Raw genomic sequence first — 23,732 nt, 5'->3', positions numbered from 1 at the left:
AGAATAAAAGCCTTTTGCCACTATAATGCTAGTACAGCCTCACAGTGAGCTTCCAGACTCCTCAAGAATATAAAGAAGGAATCTTGGAAAAATACTCAATAAAAGGATTTTCATGAGAGTGATACACAAGTATTAAAAAGCCTCTGAAGAATTAGGAAGAAATTCCACCAAGACACCAACACTTAAAAGAAGGAAGAATTAATGCCATTACTAAAAGACTTTTATTCTTCTTTGGAACACTAACAACTTAATGCAGAGCTAATGTTATTCTAGTACAGACATGTTGTCCCCTGAAAATAACTAAGCAAAATGTCATGGATTTTACGTAAGTCAAGGATGATTAATTTTTCAGTGACAGTTCTTTGCTGCAAATTCTCTGTATTGTTCGCTGGGATTGTGTGGGGTGTATATATGAACTACAATACTGAATGCATAGTAAGTACTACATCTGTATACATTACGAACAATCACATTACTGCTGACGCATGCCTGAGTAAGTACATTTGTCTGCATAGATGTGTGTGTGTAGCTATTTTATACACGCAGGGCCAATTTTGCTTGCAGGTTTCTCACAGACCTTAAACTATCAGAATTTGACCAACAGTATTAAACAATTTGGAGACCAGAGAACCTCTATGTCCTCTACCTTACTGGAATGCTATAAAGACTTGGAACTACAGTGTTTTGAATTAATGAAATTCAGAGGCTTAAAGCATTTAACTGCATTTTCCAGCCACACAATATGTCTATATAGAAAGAGACATAAAATACAAAACACGATGGCAGGACATTTGAAAAAGATCCCTTTTAAAACACAGGAATAATCTCCACCTAGAACTATCTGTGCACCCTTTCATTTCTATCCAGGTCTTATAAATAATAAAGGCAGCTGCAACCCATTTAATTACTGTACTTTGTAGAAGCTGCAGTACCAGTTGCTGCAGAGCCGAAACAAAGTTTCGCCACTTTACACTTAAACAAAACATTGCTGTCATCAGGCGAGCAGGGTGAAAGGGTTACGATATTCCTGCCATTGCAAAGGGCTAATGCAGAATTGACTCTCTTATTTGTTTCCATCCATAATTAATGGTAGCTTGAAATATAGCTCCCTCTGGCTCCCAACGCGTGACTAGTACCTACTACTGGAGGAACCACGAAGGTTCGGCCAAGATTATCCAATCAATCATTTCTAACGGGGGACAGAGGGGCCTGATCCGGCTCCGAGGGAGCAGCCGGCTGGAGCTGCCACGCAGAGGAATTTCCCAGGCAGGCGGCAGGTTAAGGCTCACTGAGCACTGGCGCTGCACGCCCCAGTCCGTCAGGAAGCTCGCAGCCTGCTCGCCCCGGCGTGGCAAGCGCTCTCCCAGAGGTCCTGGAACGAGGGCTGGTGGGTGCTCCGCACCCCCTGGCTTGACGTGGGTTCCGTTAGCTACAGGGTTTACAGGTTGGTTCAGTGGATCTCGCACCCCCCCCCCACCCCCCAGTGTTTCTACACCCCCTGCTCTCCTGAATTCAAGAGCGGCCAGTCAATTCACATGCAACCGCAAAGCCACGTGACGTGCCCAGGGAAGGGAGCAGGAGAGGGAGCCCTGGGGGCAAGGTCGGCAGCTTTGGGGTGGGGGGCGGCAGCGCGGGCTGCCCAGCGTGGGCAGGACGGGCTGGAGCAGCGCACGCGAGGTCGTGCTGGGGGGCACCATTCAGCGGCGGCACCGCAGCACTGTGGCGGCTGTAACAGGTGGTTCCTATTTCTGCCCCTCTGTCCCAGCGCGTTGCTCCCCCTGTGGCTGTGCAGCGGGCGAGGCTGGGCTTCCGGGCCGCTGGAGCCCGGGAGCGCCAGGGTCCCCGCGGCAGGGTGGCTGCTAAGGGCTCTCTCTGGCCGGTGCCTCCTGTCAGCCTTCCCCATCCCAGTGCGCGCGGCGCGGGCGGGCACAGCCGGGGGAGGCGTTCAAAACAACCCCTCCCCAGCGCACCCCGCAGCTGTCCGGCGGGCCCAGCTGTTGCAGCCCAGCGCTGATCAGTTCCAGTGGCCTCTAGACGGCACCTCCCCGCCGGCCTCGGACCCACCTACCTCTGCCCAAAATAAACACCAGCAGGCTCCCGAGGCCAACTTGCGCGTCGCAGCCCGGGGACGCAGCCTCTAACGCAAACGTACACACCGTGCAAAAGGGGAAGGGATCGGCACCGTCCCTGCGAAGGCTGGGAACTTTTTACCCTCTCTCCTGTCTCTTCCTCCCACCCCCATCACGCAGAGTCGGCAGCAAGCAAGTAAAAATAACCTCTGCTCGGACTATTTCTGTCCCTGACCCGCCAGCCGGGCACTGCGCACTGCACCGCTAGCCGGGGCACGGTGCAGCCAGCGAAGGCGCTAGATGCGGCGGCTCAGCGTCAGCTCTGCCAGCGCTCAGGGTTGCAAATGAAGCTCTTACCTCATAAGGGAAGGAGGAAAGCAAGCTCGGGAGAGCGCTACACCAAAACCCAAATCCGGAGCCGAGCCTCGGGCTTCGCCAGCGTAATCCTGAAACTCGCCAGCTCTAGGAGCGCTGGGACAAACCGGGAGCAAAACAAACGCGAGCACAGCAAATGGTGTAATTCGATCCATCTCCAGTCAATCCATCCAGAGAGGGAGAGGCTTCTTCCCTCCCAACAAGCAGGCGGCTGGAGTCCAGGGTCCCACCCCCCTAGGCTCGGAGAGGCAGGCAGGCTTGGGCTGATCGCCCTCCCTGGCTGCTGTTGCTGAGGCCCCCAGCGCTCAGTGACCCTTCAGTGGCCTCGCCTCCTCCCTCAGCCCCCCACCTACCAGGAGCAGCTACACCAGCTCCAAGCACCTCAGCCACACTGGCTAGCTGCGTGCAGCGGTCATGAAGGAGCCTGCTCGCTCCCGCTTCGCCCCCCCCCCCGCCCCCCACACTCCTTTATTATGAAGGGTTTATTTCAGACATCCTGAGGACAAACAACTGCTGCCAAAAGGATCGGCATGCCCAGTCTTTCAGCAAAGTTCAGCCTTAGTTTTTCTTGGTCAGGCAATTTCTTGCCTCCCCATCACACCACCACTTTAGAACCTCCAAGGTAAACAGCTGGGAAGAGGCAATCAAACAGCATTTTATGTGTGTGTGTGTGTGTACACATAGGCACTCTCATGTCTACTTTGAATGAAAGCCATTCAGTACAGTACAATTTTGCAGATTAATGAAAGTCAGTTTTACAGTGAAAGAGGAGGTGAAAGAAAAAAATGTCCTTGAAGTGACATCATTTTAAGTAGCCCATCATCAGCAGAAAAAAAAAGTCATATAGTCAGAAACAAAGGTTTTAATCTTAGAAATTAATTCCAGGAGTCAGCTACTATTTATTAATTTTCAGATGGAATATGAATCACTTAAAGCCTAAAATGGCATGAAGGACTTTGAAGGCTCCTTGGGGGGAAAAAAGAAAGAAAAGAAAAAATGATTACACACCAAACTTTATCATCTGTGCTCTCTTTTATGGTGGGAAAACAGAATTTAATCTTTAAAATAATTCACAGCTTGTCACTGGGAAAGCATTTGAGTTACTCACGCTTCAGAACCACATACCCCAACTGGTGCACATAAACTTGTGAAACTGAACAACAGTAAATATCCTGTGGCTTGTTGCTGAACTGCCCTTCCCCTAATTTTTTTCCTCACAAAACTTGTGCTACTTAGACTGAAGAACTATGCTGGGCTGATCCTGCAAGTCTGTACTCAGCTAAAACGCACATTGCCTTCACAGTGGGAGTTTTGCATATTGAGAACCCAGTGAATTAAGTAAAGACTACAGGATTTGGTCCACAGTAAATTCTCTTCAGTGACTGTTCCAAAAAGCCTCTCAGTCATGGGAATAGGACATTTCTGGCAAATCAATCCTTTGTCTGTTTCACTCTGATGTTCTCTGGTGGCGAAAGGCTGAAAGCTACATCACTGCACGCTTCTTTACAGCAGACATTCAGCAAAGCTATTTTGTAACCCAGAAGCTTTTACCTGTTTAGAGGTGTAAGGACATTCTTTATTTCCTGCTTTCAGGGAACAACTCTATGCTGCAGGCATTAAAATTTGCACACTGACTGAAGATGTTGGGATGGTGACTATTGGCTTGATTAGGAATCAAGTTGCAAACCTGAGGGCAGAAAAAGCATACCGTGTGCAATGTGACTGCATCACAGAGAAGGATTCAGTTCACTAAATATCTCTGCAGTCTTTATACTCAGAAGCATATATTCTGCACAGAGCCTCTATTCTCTCATTTTACAGAACTTTCATCCTCCTATAAAAACAACAAGGAGTCTGGTGGCACCTTAAAGACTAACAGATTTATTTGGGCATAAACTTTCGGGAGCAAAACACCACGATGCATCTGAAGAAGTGGTATTTTACCCACAAAAGCTTATGCCCAAATAAATCTGTTAGTCTTTAAAGTCCCATTAGACTCCTTGTGTTTTTGTGGATACAGACTAACACGGCTACCCCCTTTTACTTGACATCCTCCTATATGCAGGCTGCCCAAGCCAAAAAATTAAAACGGGACATGGGGTAAGTCTGCCTGTTCTCTGCATGTCCCACAGCAGTTCTTACTAGTAAAACTGCAGTCCATGAGGGCATACCAGTATTTTCATACTGAACTTCATTTTTCAAGGGTTTTGTAATTGATCCTTAAAAATTCACCTAGCAGTGAAATTTAGGATTATCCCAGCAGTAGATTCCATGGGAAGTCTAGCACACCCACCAGCACTAGCCTTGTGCTGTCCTCATGCTCCCCAACTCAGGTGAGCAAAGGGGGAGGAAGACTCCTTGTGATCACCAGTCACAATCTGGCCCGTAACATTCCAGATATCAGAATGGGAGACCAATCAGAGGATGCTTATATAATTTTAAAAGAGATTTCAGTTAACACATGAATTTTGGAGGATTTTGGTACACAATGTTGACTAGAATCTTAGGTTTATTTTAAAATATTAAATACAGTGCTTTATTAAGATTTGAAACCTACTGTTGTGCATGCGTAGTAACCACTTTAAATAAGGATTTTAAATATGCACATTTATTGTACATGCACAATTCAGTACAGGAATTATAATGATTGGTATTAACACAAATATACGCAGGCTCCTATTGACATGATAAACCATCAGTAACATGTGCAGAAAAGCTCCTTAAATCCTCATTGACACAACAGATCACTATTGTGTCAGTAGCGTGCATAATAAAAGGAGCATTGTCAAGATATTTAGTTCTTAACTTTGCTTTATCCTAATACTTGTTTCCCATTGTAACTCTGAACCTTTGGATTCTGCCAACATATTTCTTTTTGCAAATACGTTAATGGGATTAAAAGAAACAAGACTTTAAGGTGTTAATTACCTCTAGAATGATTGATTTGTAAAAGAAACACATCAGTGGTATTTGGTAGTAAAGAGATACAATCAAATGGTCTGAAAACAGGACTGACAGCCAGGCATGCCAAAATTCTAATCCTAGCCCTGACAGTGATTTCCACTCAGATCCTGAAGAAGTGAGTTAGGTCCAGATCCTCAGATGCTTAACTTCCATTGGATCTGGGCCTTAATCTCTTTGACTTAATTTTCTTAGCTACAAAATGGAAATAATAGTAAAAAGAAAAGGAGTACTTGTGGCACCTTAGAGACTAACAAAATAAATTGGTTAGTCTCTAAGGTGCCACAAGTACTCCTTTTCTTTTTGTGAATACAGACTAACACGGCTGCTTCTCTGAAACCTGGAAATAATAGTGTTTACTCATATTATCTCACAGGGGCATCTTGCAGATTCATTGTTTGATCTAAAGCACTTTCCATCATCAAAGTGCTTTACAGAATCATCACTATCTTTTATAATTTATAAAGTGTGTTAAATTTGGGGCCAAAATATTCATAGTGTGTATGCTGTTATAACAATGACAGTCTATTATATCAATGATTTGCAAATTGAGTTTTTGCTTCATTAAAATACTATTAATACAAATATATTTTATGTTAATCTAACATTTGTTAAATTAATTTAAATTGTTATGTTGAGTCCCAGACATTACCATTTAATGCTAACTGAGGAAGAAAAAGCAGAAGTCAGGTTTCACTCCACTCAGGTGACGTCAGTGGGCTCACAACCAGAGATGAATTTGTGTATAATTAATTAAAATGGGATCTAAAATTTGATACGGAAATCACGACTGCAACATATTGGTGGCTGGTTGGAAAGTGGAACTGTACATCATTCTTGCTAATTTGTATATTTGGGATACCAACCTCAGCATTCATAGGCCTAGCAAGGTTTGCTTGAAAGGTGTGTCTCTAAGGAACATCTACATAATGTGGGAAATGGTGTGAGTGATTCAGCAGGTGTCACTCTACTGCCTGAGTCCGTGCTGAACCAGCATCACAGCACATTGCCACATCAAGGTGATGTCCTTTGGATAAGATGTGAAACTGGTGTTTGATGTTTTGTGCTCATTTAGGTCAAATTGAGTTTTCTGTAAGAATAGCGGTGTCAATTATGGTGCTATGGTCAAATTACAATAATGTTAGGATTTGATAATGGTTAAATCATCACAGTCACTATGTTTCAACAAAAATATTTACCATTTTTTCTATTATTTTCCTTCAATAAACTCTCCTAATCCAATGCATTTCATTGGAGTTAAAAGGCATCTCCCTACTGTACAGAACTATTAGATATATAATTAATTACTGTGAAGATGTGCACAGTTCTTATTGTATTAACTGCCTTTGAATCATCCTTGCAAAATGAACAGATACATTATGACTTACACTATTGTAATAAACAAAGATAAAAAAATGAAATAGATTGTAGTTATTATGCCTGCTTGTAATTAGGGCTGACAATTTTAGATTTAAGGTGATATTTAGCGACTAATTCCCAAACCCTCAAAGCAGCGATAAGTAATAGTTTGTTCTGATATTAGTTTATACCAATATCCACAAAACATTATTTTCATGCAGCTCTTGGTTTCGTGCAGCATTAGCCCCAGTCAATATCACACTGGGGAGCGGTACTAGGGGGCAGGGCTGATAGTCACAGACATGTATATTGAGCACCACATGAATAAATGCAGAGCTGTTCAAGGAAAAATGGGCTTTTCATCTGCACTGATTATTAAAGAACCCTCTTCTTGATGCCTTTCTCTGGATTTTCAAAAGGATACATGCTGAAAATAGGAAGCCCCAAAGTGTGATATTTCTTCTCTGATCATTGGTACAGGGGATGGACCTACAGACTGTAGCTGATCATTTCCTTATACAAAATTAAAAGGGGTTTAATATGCCTGATGGATACCTGAGGAACCTTTAGGGTCTCTTGCTTTAGCCTCCTGTCCCTGTGAATCCACATCATAGCCACCAGCCTGTTAGTGGCTGACTGTTCAGACCTCCCTTTGGACCTCATTAACACCAGGCTTTAATCTGTCACAGTGGAGATGCTCTACGCTCAGACTTGAGTGTGCTGCCTATTCAGAGCTCCCAGCTCCTGCTGGATTGGGGAATATTGGACTAGGATTCAAATTCCTCTGCTTGACCGGCAGAGCATTACAAGTTGGCCAGCCACTTTTGTTCCTTGAGTCCTGGATTTCCAATAATATAAGTCACACATGGACCACTTCCACTCGCAATTTAGAGCAATAAACTAGACACACAAATTGCTATTATAAGACTTCTGGGTTGTATGGATGGTGGGAAACGAAGTACAGCACAGACAGACAGCAAGCATAAAGGTAGAGATCACAGTTTTCTCTCTAAATAGTAGCCAATCCACATTGCACATTAGCATAGTTCTCCACAACATTAAAGAAGGTATTTCCTCACGTTTTCTGTAATAACGCCCAGTGTACTACTGCTCAAGAAAAATTATGGGAGAGATTTTTAAGCAATTACAGTTTTCTAAAATATGCCTATTAGACATAAAACATTTTTAGCACCTTCATGATGGTTGTGTTGAAAGTTTTTCTTAAAATGCTTCTGACTGTCAAACTCTCACTTTAAAATCATTGTTCTCCTGTTTTCTATTTTTCTAGCCTGCATTTCTAGTCTCCAGATGTGTGGCAGCCTTAGGTGACATACCTGTCATCTCAAAGAAATGGGGATAATTTTCTGCTAACATGGATGGGATTTCTACCATCACCCCAGCTTGGTAACTGTATTGCATCAATGTCTGAACACACTTACACTATGTAGAAATATAAATGACAAAAGTGCAACAGGGGGTCCAATCTCGTATTCCTTACGCACTCAAAACAACCACTGAAATCTTGGGGTGTGTGCGGAATGCAGGAGCACCATATAGTGGGATTTTAAAGTGATAATCTTGAAATCCACTCTCAGCCTCCAGTCTGTCTCTACACCTCCAATCCACTCGATAGAGGCAGATGCAATGTGGTAGTAAGCGTCACGTCCGGACTGGAGCAGATGCTGATGGTTGGGGAGATGAGGCGACATGGAGCCCTTGGCGGCCAGGATGTCCTGGGGCAGGATGACGGGCTTGGTGTCTCTGGGCTACTCCGCCGGGTATTCGATTGCTCAGCCTCCAGTTTGTCTCCCTCCCTGCCAGTCCACTCGATGGAGGCAGATGCAATGTGGTAGTAACAATTAATATAATAAAAGAGAACCACAAATATTTCATGTTGCACCTGGCTTATTTTATGTCCTACTCCCCTGCTCAGCTAGTGACTAACAACAAAGATTCTGCTACTTGCCAGGTGGTGCAGGGCAAGGAATTTCTACTCCCTTGCTTTTACAAGGACCCTCATAGCTGGCTGCAGAGTGAATATTGCCTCAGTAAAGATGGAGTAAGGCACTGGCCTGTTGTTTGTAAATTCTTTGTATTGTGTATTTTAATTATTGCCAAGCGCCTAAAGTGAAGTCTGGGTGCTTAGAAGTCAAAGAGAATAAAATCAATTCAAGCAGTGAACATAGCAAGACCCTAGCATACCTCAGCACTAGTCACAACACTGAGCCTTTTAAGAAAAAGTCTATAGAAGCTGGCAAAATAGCTTTTACAAACACCTTTTCACATTGAACTTTCTGATTTTAAATGAGGTGCAAAGCAAACATTATTTCAAGAAATGGTCTGCCTTGGTGTTCCCTTGCAAAGAAAGCTGCAGTGGTAAAAACTACATAATTCCTAATCATTTAAAAAGAACCACCCTGTAAATAAACCAAGTGTGACAGGATGTATAGGCTCCATCCAGTGGCTGGCAGAGAGAGGGTTTACTCTCTCCACGAGGAACAAGTCCAGCTGCATGCTCTCAGTGCAGGCACTGTCAGGGACCCAGCTGAATGAAGTGAGGCCAGCTCCAGCTGTGGTGAATTATATCACTCTCTTCATGCTCCAAGAACAGCCCTTGAAGTCAATGTTGAAGCTCCCATTTATTTGAATGTGCAGAATCAGGCCCGAAAAGAACAACTCCAAGGGCTTTGAAGTAGCCACACCCTTGCGGGTCAGGGTCAGGCTCAGCCACAACGGTGATAGATGTAGTAAGAGAACCTAAAGAGGATACACTATGGTATGGGCAGACTAGTAGGAAGAAATCCACTCTGTTAAGATCCTGAACTTTGGCTGCAACAGAGCAATGATTTATTAATTTTTAAAGAGATCTAGGCCACGAGAAGCCTTTTTTGAAGTCTCAGTTTAAGTACATGGGTAGGGGAAGCCTTTATTGTTTGCCTCTTTTGACAGGTCTTTGTAAGACTGGCATTAACCCCTGTCTGTAGCTCACCTGACCTGTCTCAGAGGGTGTTAGTGTCCAATTCATCTTTTTTTATTTTTAAATGAAATAACTAAGAGAATGATTAAAGATCATGCATTGAGAATGATAGGTGTTTCTGAGTGTTTTAGCTGCACTCTTAGTGGCAGACTTTACAAGGCTCACTATAATGCAATGTCTACAAGAAACATGAAAATAAAGGGGAAAAAATCACTTTAATTTTATAGTGATTAGTTTCTTAGTTTGGTACATAACATTGCCTATCATTTGACAGTGAGAGTTTGTTTCAAACACTTAGGGCAAAAACAGTGGAATATACTAATTAAATTTAAGGGCATGTTTCCAAGACTAATGGAAAGTCTTCAGCAACATCTGCAATTTTAATTTTCTAACTTTAATTTGTCATACAGATATAAAGTACAGACTTGCAGTCACTAGCATTCACCTACAGTTTCCCACATTGATAGTAAAATCGGACATAGTTGGATGAAAAGAAATCTTTGTACTAGATTTATATTTTTGGTGTGTACCTGCAAACAAAATTACAAGGAGTATAACGGGATAACATTTAATTACATGTAGCTACATCTGCATTACACAAAATGACTTTTCTCTCCAAAAGCCCTGATCCTGCAACTGATTGTGTGTGGCCAGACCCCTGCCATTGCATGGAGACCTGCAATTCCAATGGCCAGATTGGCACTGAAAACATTAGTTTATATCAGTTTAAACTCTAAGAAAAGGCTTTTCCATGTGCCTCAAAGGTATTCCTGACCAACTGAGTTTAGACACTTAGCTAAACTTATCTGTTTAGGTGTAGCTTTGGACATAGATGATCCCTGCCACACATAATAACATTCAGAGCACACATGTAATCAGTAATGACATGAGATTTTGCCTTTGGCAATATTCACTTGGGTTCACATTTAGTATTATGCCCCTTAACATGTCAATACCAGACCTTACCCTATAGCATTTTATTTGGGGCATACAGGTGGATCCCCTTACTTATTTTTCAACACTGCTGGTCTTATCTGACATGCCACTTTGCTTGAAAAAATATTTCTGGTTTTGAGTGAACATCAGTGTTCTCTTTGGTGTATTCCAATATTTGGCTGCAAAAATCTTTCCATTGAATATCCACAATGGAACTATCCATGAAAGAGTTAATTTTCTCTGTTCTGTGCTCTTCAAGTTAATATGAGTACAGGATAAAAATTTCCACTTACAGAAGGTGAATTAGTACTCACAATATAAACCACACACTTAAGCCTTGGCATCAGTATTATCTGCCAGTGTATCATCTGGGAGGCAAACACAAGGGCAACCTTGATTTTTGGCACTGCCAGACTTCTGCTCCTTTAATTGGACAAGTTTGCTTCATCTTCTGCAACTACTTCTCTCCTGTCTTCACTCAAGATCATAAAAATGTAGGGCAGAAAGAGATCCTGAGAGGTCATCTAGTCCATCCCCCTGTGCTGAGGCAAGGCCAAGTATACCTAGACCATCCCTGACAGGTGTTCCACTAATCTGTTCTTAAAAGCCTCTAGGGATGGGGATTCCACAACCTCCCTTGGTAACTTGTTCCAGTACTTAACTATCTTTATGGTTAGAAAGCTGTTCCTAATATCTAACCTGAAGTCCCTAACAAGTGCAAAAGGAAGCGATCCCTCTTAATGGCTCTAATTTTGGGCCAAACTTGCCCTTATTGTAATCAATGCCTTTGCTATTGATTCAATAGAAGCAGGGTTGGGTCTTATGTGTTGCTTGCCACCAGTGTTCCCATTCCAAAAACAGCCTATTGAAGTCAGAAGTGTCCATTGCTGCCTTGAAGAGGCTGCTTTTCTAAACCCATTGTTAGAAGGCTCCCTACTCCAAATGAAAACAAGCATATCACATCAGTGGGCAAATTTCCACTCTAACAGATGAACAGGAGGATAGGCATGCCAGAGAACCAGTCTGTGTATTAGCCTTGAGTAAAAGGAGCTGGATTCCCATCCAAGAACATCAAAATGTCAGGTGATGAAGGGCATTCGTGCTTATGGTTTAGAATACAGGGCTCTGCTATTTCTACTGACGGTATAGGTAAAGCTACTCTCACAGATGTTTAAGGTAACTGTTTAGGTCTTGGTGAACTAGGATTTATGTGCCATGAGGGCAAGGGAGTTATATAATGAAGTCTCCACCCTTCAGCAGCTCTCCTATAGCTATCTGTCTTGGCAAAATGACTACAGGTTAGTCTTGGCTTCCTACTGAAAACCCAGCTCAAGTGTTGAGGCTTTATCTGGGTCTTTCTACAGCTTTCACGTATTCTATCTGCTATAGAGGGGCCCCCAAATTAATGTATGTAAAATATATCCATACTTTTTAAAAAGTCACTCTGTATATCCTTGTGCAGCTATTAGTTTAGCTATCGCTAGGTATTAAAATTTAAAAGGGTACCTAATGCATATTGCTAGAAGGAAACAACATTAGTTACACATTACCAGAACAAAACTAAATTAAGAAACAGCTCATTTCCTCTGTACCATCAATATTTTACTCAGCCATAGCCTGGATGCTTGTACTCACAAAGAGGAATTAATCATTCATGTGCTAATGTACATCCATTATTTTTAAATTATCACTTAAGTAATCATTTTTGTGTGTGCTCAGATGTGTGATGTCTGCTTATAAAAGTGCAGCAAAAATCAATACAAATTAAATAAAATTTAAAAGGTTGATATCTGTGAAATAGATGCAGGAAAGTCCTCCATGCAATGAAATTGTAATCGAATTAATGTAAAAACTCGGTTATTGAGTCATAACCTGGAAAAGATACTAGGCTAATTCTGCATTGATTTATACCTCAAGCTATGCTGGTAAAGAGTGAGTTTACACAGGATGCAGGGAAGCCCAGAATCTAGCCTGCTCCCTTTCTAAAGCTCAAACAATAAAAACTTCACTGCTGTTTAAATTGGTTCAGCATTTCCTAACATATTACTTACAGACAAATGCCCTGCTCATGTAATAATATCATTTTACATGAAGATAGCCACTTTCATCTAGAAAATAATCCCAAAGGTCTTTAAAAACTAAATTCTGAAAGCACCACTGAAACACTGTCACCTGTGGAGTGCAGAAAAGCCATTGTCTGCCTAGTGCATTACATAACAGCATGCAGAGCAGAACACTTTAGCCAAGGACACCAGAAAAAAATCCTCTTAAGAACAGCGCTATGAGATCTTAATGTATGGTGTTACTTGGAGCAGAATTTGGGCCATTAATGGTGAAATATTTGTTATGTTTCTTCAATCATTTTCATGATGGCGTAAATGACAGATGATAACTTGTGGGTATTTCTTGTTTATGAAGCAATAACTGAATCCTGGGCTAAATAAACTCCAAGGCCAAGGTGTTTATTAGTATATCATGTAGTTTTTGACATGTTCACAAAGAAGGAAAGCAATATAGTTCAGTGGAGGGGGCACTGGCTTCAGTCAGAACACTTGGCTTCTGTTCCTTGCTCTGACCTCAGTTTCTCCATCTGTGAAATACAGGTAATGATACTTACCCTATTTTGTAAAGCGCTTTAAGATCTAAGGATGATGTGCTAGATGAGAGATAAGTATTGTTATAAACAGGAAGCACCATCAACTAAATGTTGCATGGAAATCCCAATAAGTGACTGTATTTGAAGATTTAACTCTTCTGCCAACTGGCCATATTGAGAAGTTGGGAGTGACCATGATTGTTCTAGGCTTGCAGAGTAACCAGTTGGAGTTCAGGGTTACACACACTGTATGGTTACTAAAACAAGCATGCAGTTTGTATCCAATCGCAGTGCAGGGCAATGCATGCTGAATGGTTACTGAAATCTGTTATACAGTTGTGATTCAGTAATTCTGTAGCATCCCTGCACTCTGACTGGAGAAGCCGGTATCATTTCAGCATAATTAAGTGATAAATGTGCGGTCGTGACTAGTCTAATGGTTGCCAGATGAAGCGTCTACCAGACCTGAAAGCCATTAACTGTGAGTATACTACTCGCAGCCACACATTATTGCTATTATGCAGGAAAATAATTACACAAAGTACACATTTTAAAAAAAGTTCTTCTAACCTTTGAGGAGTTTAACTGCCCTGTTTATTTGTGACAGTCCGGAGCCGTTAGCAATAGAGAATCTGCAGAATGGGATGACGGCAGAGCTTGTGGAACTGGATAGCAGCTGGGTAAAGGGAGGGCTTTTGTTTTACTTTGAACTGGGTGCAGTTGGGTTTGACTGGGGGTGGATGGTGGGTTTTCTGAGTGAACTGGATAGAGGCTGTATGGGTTCCTGAGGACCTGAGCCTGAAGCTGCTGTCTGTATGAATGCAGAGTAGTGTGACCTCTCCTAACCTTTCTCTCTCACACTGGGTGCCTACGGAGACTGTGCTAGTAGCCACTTTGCTGCTTCCTACCCAGCAATTCCCAGCTGTCTGAGCAGCAGCAGGGGAGCATTAAGAGAGGAGGAGATAGTTACCCTGCCCTTGGTGAAGGAGCCCCCACCAGCAGCCCAACTCCCTGGTTCCAAGGAGTCATTGCAGAGAGACTTTAGCTATACTGTAGCTGGCACAGGCATTTGGATAATCTGACAGAACACTCCACATAGCCATTTGTATTTGTTATACAAATCCAGTGCAAAAGCAGCATTCCTGAACCCACAGCTTGGAGAAGCCTGGTCTACATTACACGAGGATAAAATTGCCTCTACCCTGTCTACATTAGGGCTTCCACCATTCTCCCAGTGTGGTGGCACCAATGGTAGAAGATTTCCCAGTCAGATTTAGTATAGACACAACCTAGGATTGCATATGCAAATATCATTGTGCTCTTATCATTTAAAACATGAACAGGACTAGAGCTAGTCAAACAATGTTTGTCAAGGGCTAGATCATGACTGGCCCTAATGTAACCATATCGGGGTCAGGGAGAGAGTAAAACTACCTCCGCCACCACATTTCTCTGCACAGTCATGTTACTTTCCCCCCTCCCCACTCCTCAAAGAGCCTACAAGCAGAACCGTGCCAGTGCAGGGGGGGAAATAAGCTGAGCCATTCTGAAGGGGTATCGGAACCTATTTCTCATAGGAGCAAAAGGGGAGCAGGGGAGGAAGTGTGACTCTTGGGTTGGTATAGCTCGGCATCTCACATGAGGCTGAGCCCATGAACTTCATCATATTTTTGAAGCAATGATCAGGCAATTATTTTTCAAAACTCATGTAGCTTGCAAATCTGAACATAGTTGCCAAATAATTAGAAGTTTCAGAGTAACAGCCATGTGGAGATTCACAAAAAGAAAAGGAGTACTTGTGGCACCTTAGAGACTAATCAATTTATCTGAGCATAAGCTCAAATCCGATGAAGTGAGCTGTAGCTCACGAAAGCTTATGCTCAAATAAATTGGTTAGTCTCTAAGGTGCCACAAGTACTCCAAATAATTAGAGAAGTTTTGCAAAGTTTAAAAAAAATTTTGACTGTTTTTATGATTCATCCAATCTAAAGTTATATTTAAAAGCCTCCTTATTTGTGTGACCCACAGTACCTTAGATTAGTAAAAGGGAAAGACATTTAAATATCTAACTTTTCTCCATTTGTATTGCTTGTTTACTTTGTCCAATCTAATTTGAGCTTGAGAAGTTAGATTAGATTGGTCAGTTTCACATTTTATTTCTGTTCCCACACTAGCACAATGCAATTATATTTGTTGCCAACATTGCAGGAGAAATATTTAAATATATTTATGTTACTTTAACTGAAATTTTTAAGAAATCATGTGCACATTTCTGCCCATTCACACTGGGACCAGTTCTGAAGTCCTTGCTCAGATCAAACTTGCCCATTGAGGACCTGGTTCAACACAGTGCTTAGGCACATGATTAATGTTCAGCATGTGCTTAAGTCCCATTTAGTGGTTTTGACTTAATCATATGCTTATGTACTTTGCTTAACTGGGACCTGTGGCTCCCATTCTGTAATGAGATGTGTGTCAGGAGACACTTGTGTGCCAACACAGAGCCCCACTGACTTGAATGGGGCTACATATAGGCATAAGGCTCTGCTGAAACTCATCTCATTGCAGGATCAGGACCCAAAGCCCACTGACTTCTGTGTGACTACTAACAATGTGTACAGTTATACAAGTGCATAGACCTTTGTAGGATCAGTACTTAGAGGTGTAAAACATGCAGAAGCTTGGACACACATTTAGCCGTACTTGCACAAACCCACACAAAGATGCAGAAACACTCTCTTTAAAAACAAAATCTATATTTTAGGATGAAAACTATTTGACAGCACCACCCTTTAAAAAAAAAAACCTTTCCTAAACACTTTCACTTGGCACAGTCAGTATAGATGAATACCGAATATTGAACTGAAAAGTGGCATTGAGTGTGTGCATTGCATAAACTTTAAGATTTCTGGGAATGTCTCATATCCATGGACCCAACCCTGCAAACACTCACTGCCAGGTTTATTGCCATGAGCAGTACTTACTGCTGGGCATAATACGCACAAATGGGTGTAGCCTCTCTGAAGAAAGAAACTCAGGGTATGTCTACACTACGAAATTAGGTCGAATTTATAGAAGTCGTTTTTTTAGAAATCATTTTTATATAGTCGATTGTGTGTGTCCCCACACAAAATGCTCTAAGTGCATTAACTCGGCGGAGCGCTTCCACAGTACTGAGGCTAGCGTCGACTTCTGGAGTGTTGCACTAGGTATCCCACAGTTCCCGCAGTCTCCGCCGCCCATTGGAATTCTGGGTTGAGATCCCAATGCCTAATGGGGCAAAAACATTGTCGCGAGAGGTTCTGGGTACATGTCGTCAGGCCCTTCCTCCCCCCTCCGTGAAAGCAACGGCAGACAATCGTTTCGCGCCTTTTTTCCTGAGTTACCTGTGCAGATGCAGCATGGAGCCCGCTCAGCTCACGGTCACCGTACGTCTCCTGGGTGCCGGCAGATGCGGTACTGCATTGCTACATTGCAGCAACCCATTGTCTTGTGGCAGCAGACGGTGCAATAGGCCTGATAACCATCGTCATCATGTCCGAGGTGCCCCTGGCAGCCTCGGTAAGGTCGGTCAGGAGCACCTGGGCAGACATGGGCGCAGGGACTAAAATAGGAGTGACTCGACCAGGTCATTCTCTTTAGTCCTGCCAGCAGTCCTATTGTACCGTCTTCTGGCGAGCAGGCCGCAGATGAGGATGGCTCGTAGTCCTATTGCACCATCTTCTGCAGAGCAGGAAGGAAATGAGGATGGCTAGCAGTCCTATTGCACCGTCTTCTGCCGAGCAGCCAGGAGATGAGGATGGCTAGCAGTCCTACTGCACTGTCTGCTGCCAGCCAAAGATGTAAAAGATAGATGGAGTGGATCAAAACAAGAAATACACCAGATTTGTTTTGTATTAATTTGCTTCCCCCTCCCTCCCTCCGTGAAATCAACGGCTGACAAACATTTCGGTGAGGTCTGTCAGGGGCACCTGGAAAAGTTTAATGGAGATTCAGTTCTGCCTGAAATACTGGGGGGAGGGATAGCTCAGTGGGTTGAGCATTGGATTGAGCATTGGCCTGCTAAACCCAGGGTTTTGAGTTCAGTCCTTGAGGGGGCCATTCTGTGTGACAATTGTTTTAGTTTCTCCTTGTTGTAAAGCCACCCCCTTTGTTGATTTTAATTCCCTGTAAGCCAACCCTGTAAGCCATGTTGTCAGTCGCCCCTCCCTCCGTCAGAGCAACGGCAGACAATCGTTCCGCGCCTTTTTTCTGTGCAAGGAGCCTGCTCAGATCACTTTGGCAATTAGGAGCACATTAAACACCACGCGCATTATCCAGCAGTATATGCAGCACCAGAACCCACCAAAGTGAAACCGAGAGAGTAGGCAACGTCAGCGCGGTGACGAGAGTGATGAGGACATGGACACAGACTTCTCTCAAAGCAGGGGCCCTGGCAATGTGGGCATCATGGTGCTAATGGGGCAGGTTCATGCGGTGGAACGCTGATTCTGGGCCCAGGAAACAAGCACAGACTGGTGGGACCGCATAGCGTTGCAGGTCTGGGATGATTCCCAGTGGCTGCGAAACTTACGCATGCGTAAGGGCACTTTCATGGAACTTTGTGATTTGCTTTCCCCTGCCCTGAGGCAGAAGAATACCAAGATGAGAGCAGCCCTTATAGTTGAGAAGCGAGTGGCAATAGCCCTGTGGAAGCTTGCAACGCCAGACAGCTACCGGTCAGTCGGGAATCAATTTGGAGTGGGCAAATCTACCGTGGGGGCTGCTGTGATGCAAGTAGCCAACACAATCAAAGATCTGCTGATATCAAGGGTAGTGACCCTGGGAAAAGTGCAGGTCATAGTGGATGGCTTTGCTGCAATGGGATTCCCTAACTGTGGTGGGGCCATAGATGGAACCCATATCCCTATCTTGGCACCGGAGCACCAAGCCGGCGAGTACATAAACCGCAAGGGGTACTTTTCAATAGTGCTGCAAGCTCTGGTGGATCACAAGGGATGTTTCACCAACATCAGCGTGGGATGGCCAGGAAAGTTACATGATGCTCGCATCTTCAGGAACTCTGGTCTGTTTCACAAGCTGCAGGAAGGGACTTTATTCCCAGACCAGAAAATAACCGTTGGGGACGTTGAAATGCCAATAGTTATCTTTGGGGACCCAGCCTACCCCTTAGTGCCCTGGCTCATGAAGCCGTACATAGGCAGCCTGGACAGTAGTCAGGGGCTGTTCAACTACAGGCTGAGCAAAATGGTGGTAGAATGTGCATTTAGCCCTTTAAAGGTGCGCTGGCGCAGTTTACTGACTCGGTTAGACCTCAGCAAAACCAATATTCCCACTGTTATTACTGCTTGCTGTGCGCTCCACAATATCTGTGAGAGTAAGGGGGGAGACGTTTATAGTGGGGTGGGAGTTTGAGACAAATCGCCTGGCTGCTGGTTAAGCGCAGCCAGACACCAGGGCGGTTAGAAGAGCACAGGAGGGCACAGTGCGCATCAGAGAAGCTTTGGAAACCAGTTTCATGACTGGCCAGGCTACGGTGTGAAAGTTCTCTTTGTTTCTCCTTGATGAAATCCCCCGCCCCTTGGTTCACTCTACTTCCCTGTAAGCTAACCACTCTCCCCTCCTCCCTTCGATCACCGCTTGCAGAGGCAATAAAGTCATTGTTGCTTCACATTCATGCATTCTTTATTCATTCATCACACAAATAGGGGGATAACCGCCAAGGTAGCCCGGGAGGGCTGGTGGAGGAGGGAAGGACAAGGCCACACAGCACTTTAAAAGTTTAAAACTTTCAAACTTATTGAATGCCAGCCTTCCGTTGCTTGGGCAATCCTCTGGGGTGGAGTGGCTGGGTGGCCGGAAGCCCGCCCACCGCGTTCTTGGGCATCTGGGTGAGGAGGCTATGGAACTTGGGCAGGAGGGCGGTTGGTTACACAGGGGCTGTAGCGGCGCTCTGTGCTCCCGCTGCCTTTCCTGCAGCTCAACCATACACTGGAGCATACTGGTTTGGTCCTCCAGCAGCCTCAGCATTGAATCCTGCCTCCTCTCATCACGTTGCTGCCACCTTTCAGCTTCAGCCCTCTCTTCAGCCCGCCACTTACTCTCTTCAGCCCACCACCTCTCCTCCCGGTCATTTTGTGTTTTCCTGCACTCTGACATTGACTGCATTCACGCATTCGTCTGTGCTCTGTCAAGTGTGGGAGGACAGCATGAGCTCAGAGCACATTTCATCACGAGTGTGTTTTTTTCACCTTCTAATCTTCGCTAGCCTCTGGGAAGGAGAAGATCCTGTGATCCTTGAAACACATGCAGCTCGTGGAGAAAAAAAAGGGACAGTGGTATTTAAAAAGACACCTTTTATAGAACAATGGGTACACTCTTTCACGGTAAACCTTGCTGTTAACATTACATACATAGCACATGTGCTTTCGTTACAAGATCGCATTTTGCCTCCCCCCACCATGTGGCTACCCCGTCCCCGTGGCTAACAGTGGGGAACATTTCTGTTCAGCCACAGCCAAACAGCCCAGCAGGAACGGCCACCTCTGAATGTCCCCTTAAGAAAAGCACCCTATTTCAACCAGGTGACCATGAATGATATCACTCTCCTGAGGATAACACAGAGAGATAAAGAATGGATGTTGTTTGAAAGCCAGCAAACATACACTGCAATGCTTTGTTCTGCAATGATTCCCGACTACGTGCTACTGGTCTGGCGTGGTAAAGTGTCCTACCATGGTGGACGGAATAAGGCTGCCCTCCCCAGAAACCTTTTGCAAAGGCTTTGGGAGTACATCCAGGAGAGCTTTATGGAGATGTCCCTAGAGGATTTCCACTCCATCCCCAGACACATTAACAGACTTTTCCAGTAGCTGTACTGGCCATGAATGCCAGGGCAAATTAATCATTAAACACGCTTGCTTTTAAACCATGTATATTATTTTAAAAGGTACATTCACCAGAGGTCCCTTCTCTGCCTGGCGGGTCTGGGAGGCAGCCTTGGGTGGGTTCGGGTGGTACTGGCTCCAGGTCCAGGGTGAGAAACAGTTCCTGGCTGTCGGGAAAACCAGTTTCTCCGCTTGCTTGCTGTGAGCTGTCTACAACCTCATCATCATCATCATCTTCCTCGTCCCCAAAACCTGCTTCCGAGTTGCATCCATCTCCACTGAAGGAGTCAAACAACACGGTAGGGTACTGGTGGCTGAACCGCCAAAGATGGCATGCAGCTCGTCATAGAAGTGGCATGTTTTGGGCTCTGACCCGGAGCGGCCATTTGCCTCTCTGGTTTTCTGGTAGGCTTGCCTCAGCTCCTTAAGTTTCACGCGGCACTGCTTTGGGTCCCTGTTATGGGCTCTGTCCTTCATGCCCTGGGAGATTTTGACAAATGTTTTGGCATTTCAAAAACTGGAACGGAGTTCTGATAGCACAGATTCCTCTCCCCATATAGCGATCAGATCCCGTACCTCCCGTTCGGTCCATGCTGGAGCTCTTTTGCAATTCTGGGACTCCATCATGGTCACCTCTGCTGATGAGCTCTGCATGGTCACCTCTGCTGATGAGCTCTGCACTCACCTGCAGCTTGCCATGCTGGCCAAACAGGAAATTAAATTCAAAAGTTCACGGGCCTTTTCCTGTCTACCTGGCCAGTGCATCTGAGTTGAGAGAGCTGTCCAGAGCGGTCACAATGGAGCACTCTGGGATAGCTCCCGGAGGCCAATACCTTCTAATTGCGTCCGCAGTACCCCAAATTTGACCCGGCAAGGCCGATTTCAGTGCTAATCCCCTTGTCGGGGGTGGAGTAAGGAAATCGATTTTAAGAGCCCTTTAAGTCGAAAAAAAGGGCTTCGTCATGTGGACGGGTGCAGGGTTAAATCGATTTAATGCTGCTAAATTCAACCTCAACTCCTAGTGTAGACCAGGGCTAAGTTAAAATTTCTTTTTAAAACTCTTTCTTAATAGCAAAAAGAAAAGGAGTACTTGTGGCACCTTAGAGACTAACAAATTTATATGAGCATAAGCTTTTGTGAGCTACAGCTCACTTCATCGGATACATTCCTAAGCAATTGTATAGCTTGTCTAATTTTTCTAAAGTCCAGCCACGAGGAAGTTTGTGTGGAAGGTTGGTTTTTTATGAGAGTATCCAGTTTTGAGAGCACATTCTTAATCTTTCCCTGTTTGCTGTAGAGGACGTTGATCAGGTGGTTCCGCAGTTTCTTTGAGAGCGTGTGGCACAAGCTGTCAGCATAGTCTGTGTGGTATGTAGATTGTAATGGATTTTTTACCTTCAGTCCTTTTGGTACGATGTCCATCTGTTTGCATTTGGAAAGGAAGATGATGTCTGTCTGTATCTGTACGAGTTTTTTCATGAAGTTGATAGATTTCCACTCCATACGGCTAAATTCAGTGCCTTGCATAATGACAGGTTTCAGAGTAGCAGCTGTATTAGTCTGTATTCGCAAAAAGAAAAGGAGTACTTGTGGCACCTTAGAGACTAACAAATTTATTTGAGCATAAGCTTTCATGAGCTACAGCTCACTTCATCGGAAAGCTTATGCTCAAATAAATTTGTTAGTCTCTAAGGTGCCACAAGTACTCCTTTTCTTTTTGCAAATACAGACTAACACGGCTGCTACTCTGAAACCTTTCTTAATAGCGTTTCTCTTCCAGCAGCCTGACAGCCCAACTTTCTTTGCTTTTTGACATGATATTTTTTCTTTTTGTGTATACTTTTGAGTTATCTGCCTGCTTTGCAAAGAGTGATAAGCTTTGGGCTTGTCAGACAAACAGCTTCAAAAGTCTTAGAATGGGAACCAATTAGAATAGAGATATTTGCATTTTCCTAGCATGGTTATTGAGAAATAACTGCATAGTGTTTGCACACAGCAGATGACCACAATCAATTAGTGATCTGAGAATTGTATAGCTGAAGGAAAAAATGTATTCTGATTGGCGGAGACAATTCAATGCACTATCATACATATTTAGCCAGAGCAAACAGCTAAAAATCGGATATAAACAGGATGTGCAGAGATATAAAGCACCAGCAGCTGCAGTAGCTCCAAACTTTCAAGGCCAGGCCAGAATGTATCATACTTTATCATTAGTTTTAATGTTTGCTACGCCCAAGGCCTTATCACTTTTTATAGTAAGCCTAAGAAAACGACTTGACTGATTTGCAGCACTTAATATTGTATGACAGTTACAATGAACAGAGTTTATTTACACAGAGTTTATGACCTTGTCTAAAACTTTAATCATAGCAAAAGACCCAATCCTGTTCCTGTTGAAGTCAATGGGAGTTTTTCCATCAACTTTGATAAGTGCATAATTGGGTCCAAGGTCTGTAAAACTGAAAACCAGGAAATCTGGAGCTTTTTAAAATAGGAGAATGTTATAAGCAAGGTTAGATTATATGGCAGTAAAAATATGAGTGTCCTGTCTGTACTAACACTTCCTCCATTCCTACTGTGGAGAGTGGAGTACTGAATCAGAAGAAGTTTTTAGGAAGTTGCTAGGGTAGATATAGCCTTAGTTCACAATCATTCCTACCGATACCTCCACTTATTTGACACTGACGTCAATGGGAGCTGTGCATGCATATCTCAGGGAAGAATTGGTCCTTAAGGTGACACATTAATTTTGGTAAATATTTAGAATAAGATTCAGAATCCAATAAAATCCAGGAAGATAAGGTATGTTACTAGATCAGTCACAAACTGTAATCTTACATATGGGCTCACTATAAGCCCTCAATAGAATATATACCTAACTAGACTCTATTGATTTTATATAGGGATAGTTATTGCAATTGGGAAACATTAGATTTTTCATTGTATGCAAAACCAATGTGGTCACAGGCAGATGAGCTCAAGGGGGTTAGAATGCCCTTATACAAGGAATACTATTTAAGTAAATTTACATTGAATCAGTAACCTCAAGCTATCAAAGTAATGCCATCAACACATCTGTAACACACTTATCAGTCAGCACTCCAGTGTGACAAGATAACTATAGTAATGAAATCTGTAAGTAGGTGTTAGAAGTTGAGCTCCAGACTGATATGCATATAGTTCGTTTCTGAGTCCATTAATCATTGGCATAACTCATCTTCAACCTGCATACCACATTCCTTTGAATCCAACTGGAATGTCTCAATAAGTGTGGCAACATCTCCATCATTCCTCAATTTACCCACTTCTAGGCAACTTTTGACAGGTATGGCTTTTTTCAGTGATATTGCAAACTAGCATTGAAACGAAAGAATGATTTGTTACTTCAAGATGTACTAGAGTTTTCTCTGTAAGAAAATAAGGTTATTCTGCTTTAATGGAACTGCTGAGATGAATGCACAGCTTTAAGTTCATGACCCACTGAAAAAAAATGATTTATGGGTCTTTTCTTTCAGATTGCTTGTGTTAACATTGTAATTCATTTCCCAACATAGTATCTTAACAATTCA

At 43.5% G+C, this 23,732-nt stretch overlaps 1 protein-coding gene across 12 annotated transcripts in view; it reads right to left on the bottom strand.

Moving 5' to 3' along the window:
* Nucleotides 1-23,732, bottom strand: part of SEMA6D (semaphorin 6D) — a 271,918-nt gene that overhangs the window by 33,545 nt on the left and 214,641 nt on the right. The window contains exon 1 of one of the 12 annotated variants that reach the window (XM_074966356.1): nt 3,996-4,064. The exons of 10 other annotated variants lie outside the window; for them this stretch is intronic. The gene's annotated coding sequence lies outside the window, so the exon portion shown is untranslated. Of the gene's footprint in view, nt 1-2,426; nt 2,609-3,995; nt 4,065-23,732 lie in introns of those variants that run through there. One more of the 12 variants, XM_074966355.1, reaches the window with a different exon arrangement.

This window comes from Natator depressus, chromosome 10, assembly GCF_965152275.1.
Source record: "Natator depressus isolate rNatDep1 chromosome 10, rNatDep2.hap1, whole genome shotgun sequence".
Taxonomy (NCBI): Eukaryota; Metazoa; Chordata; order Testudines; family Cheloniidae; genus Natator; species Natator depressus.
Note: the sequence above shows the minus strand (reverse complement) of the source record. Positions and strands in the feature narration are given on the sequence as shown.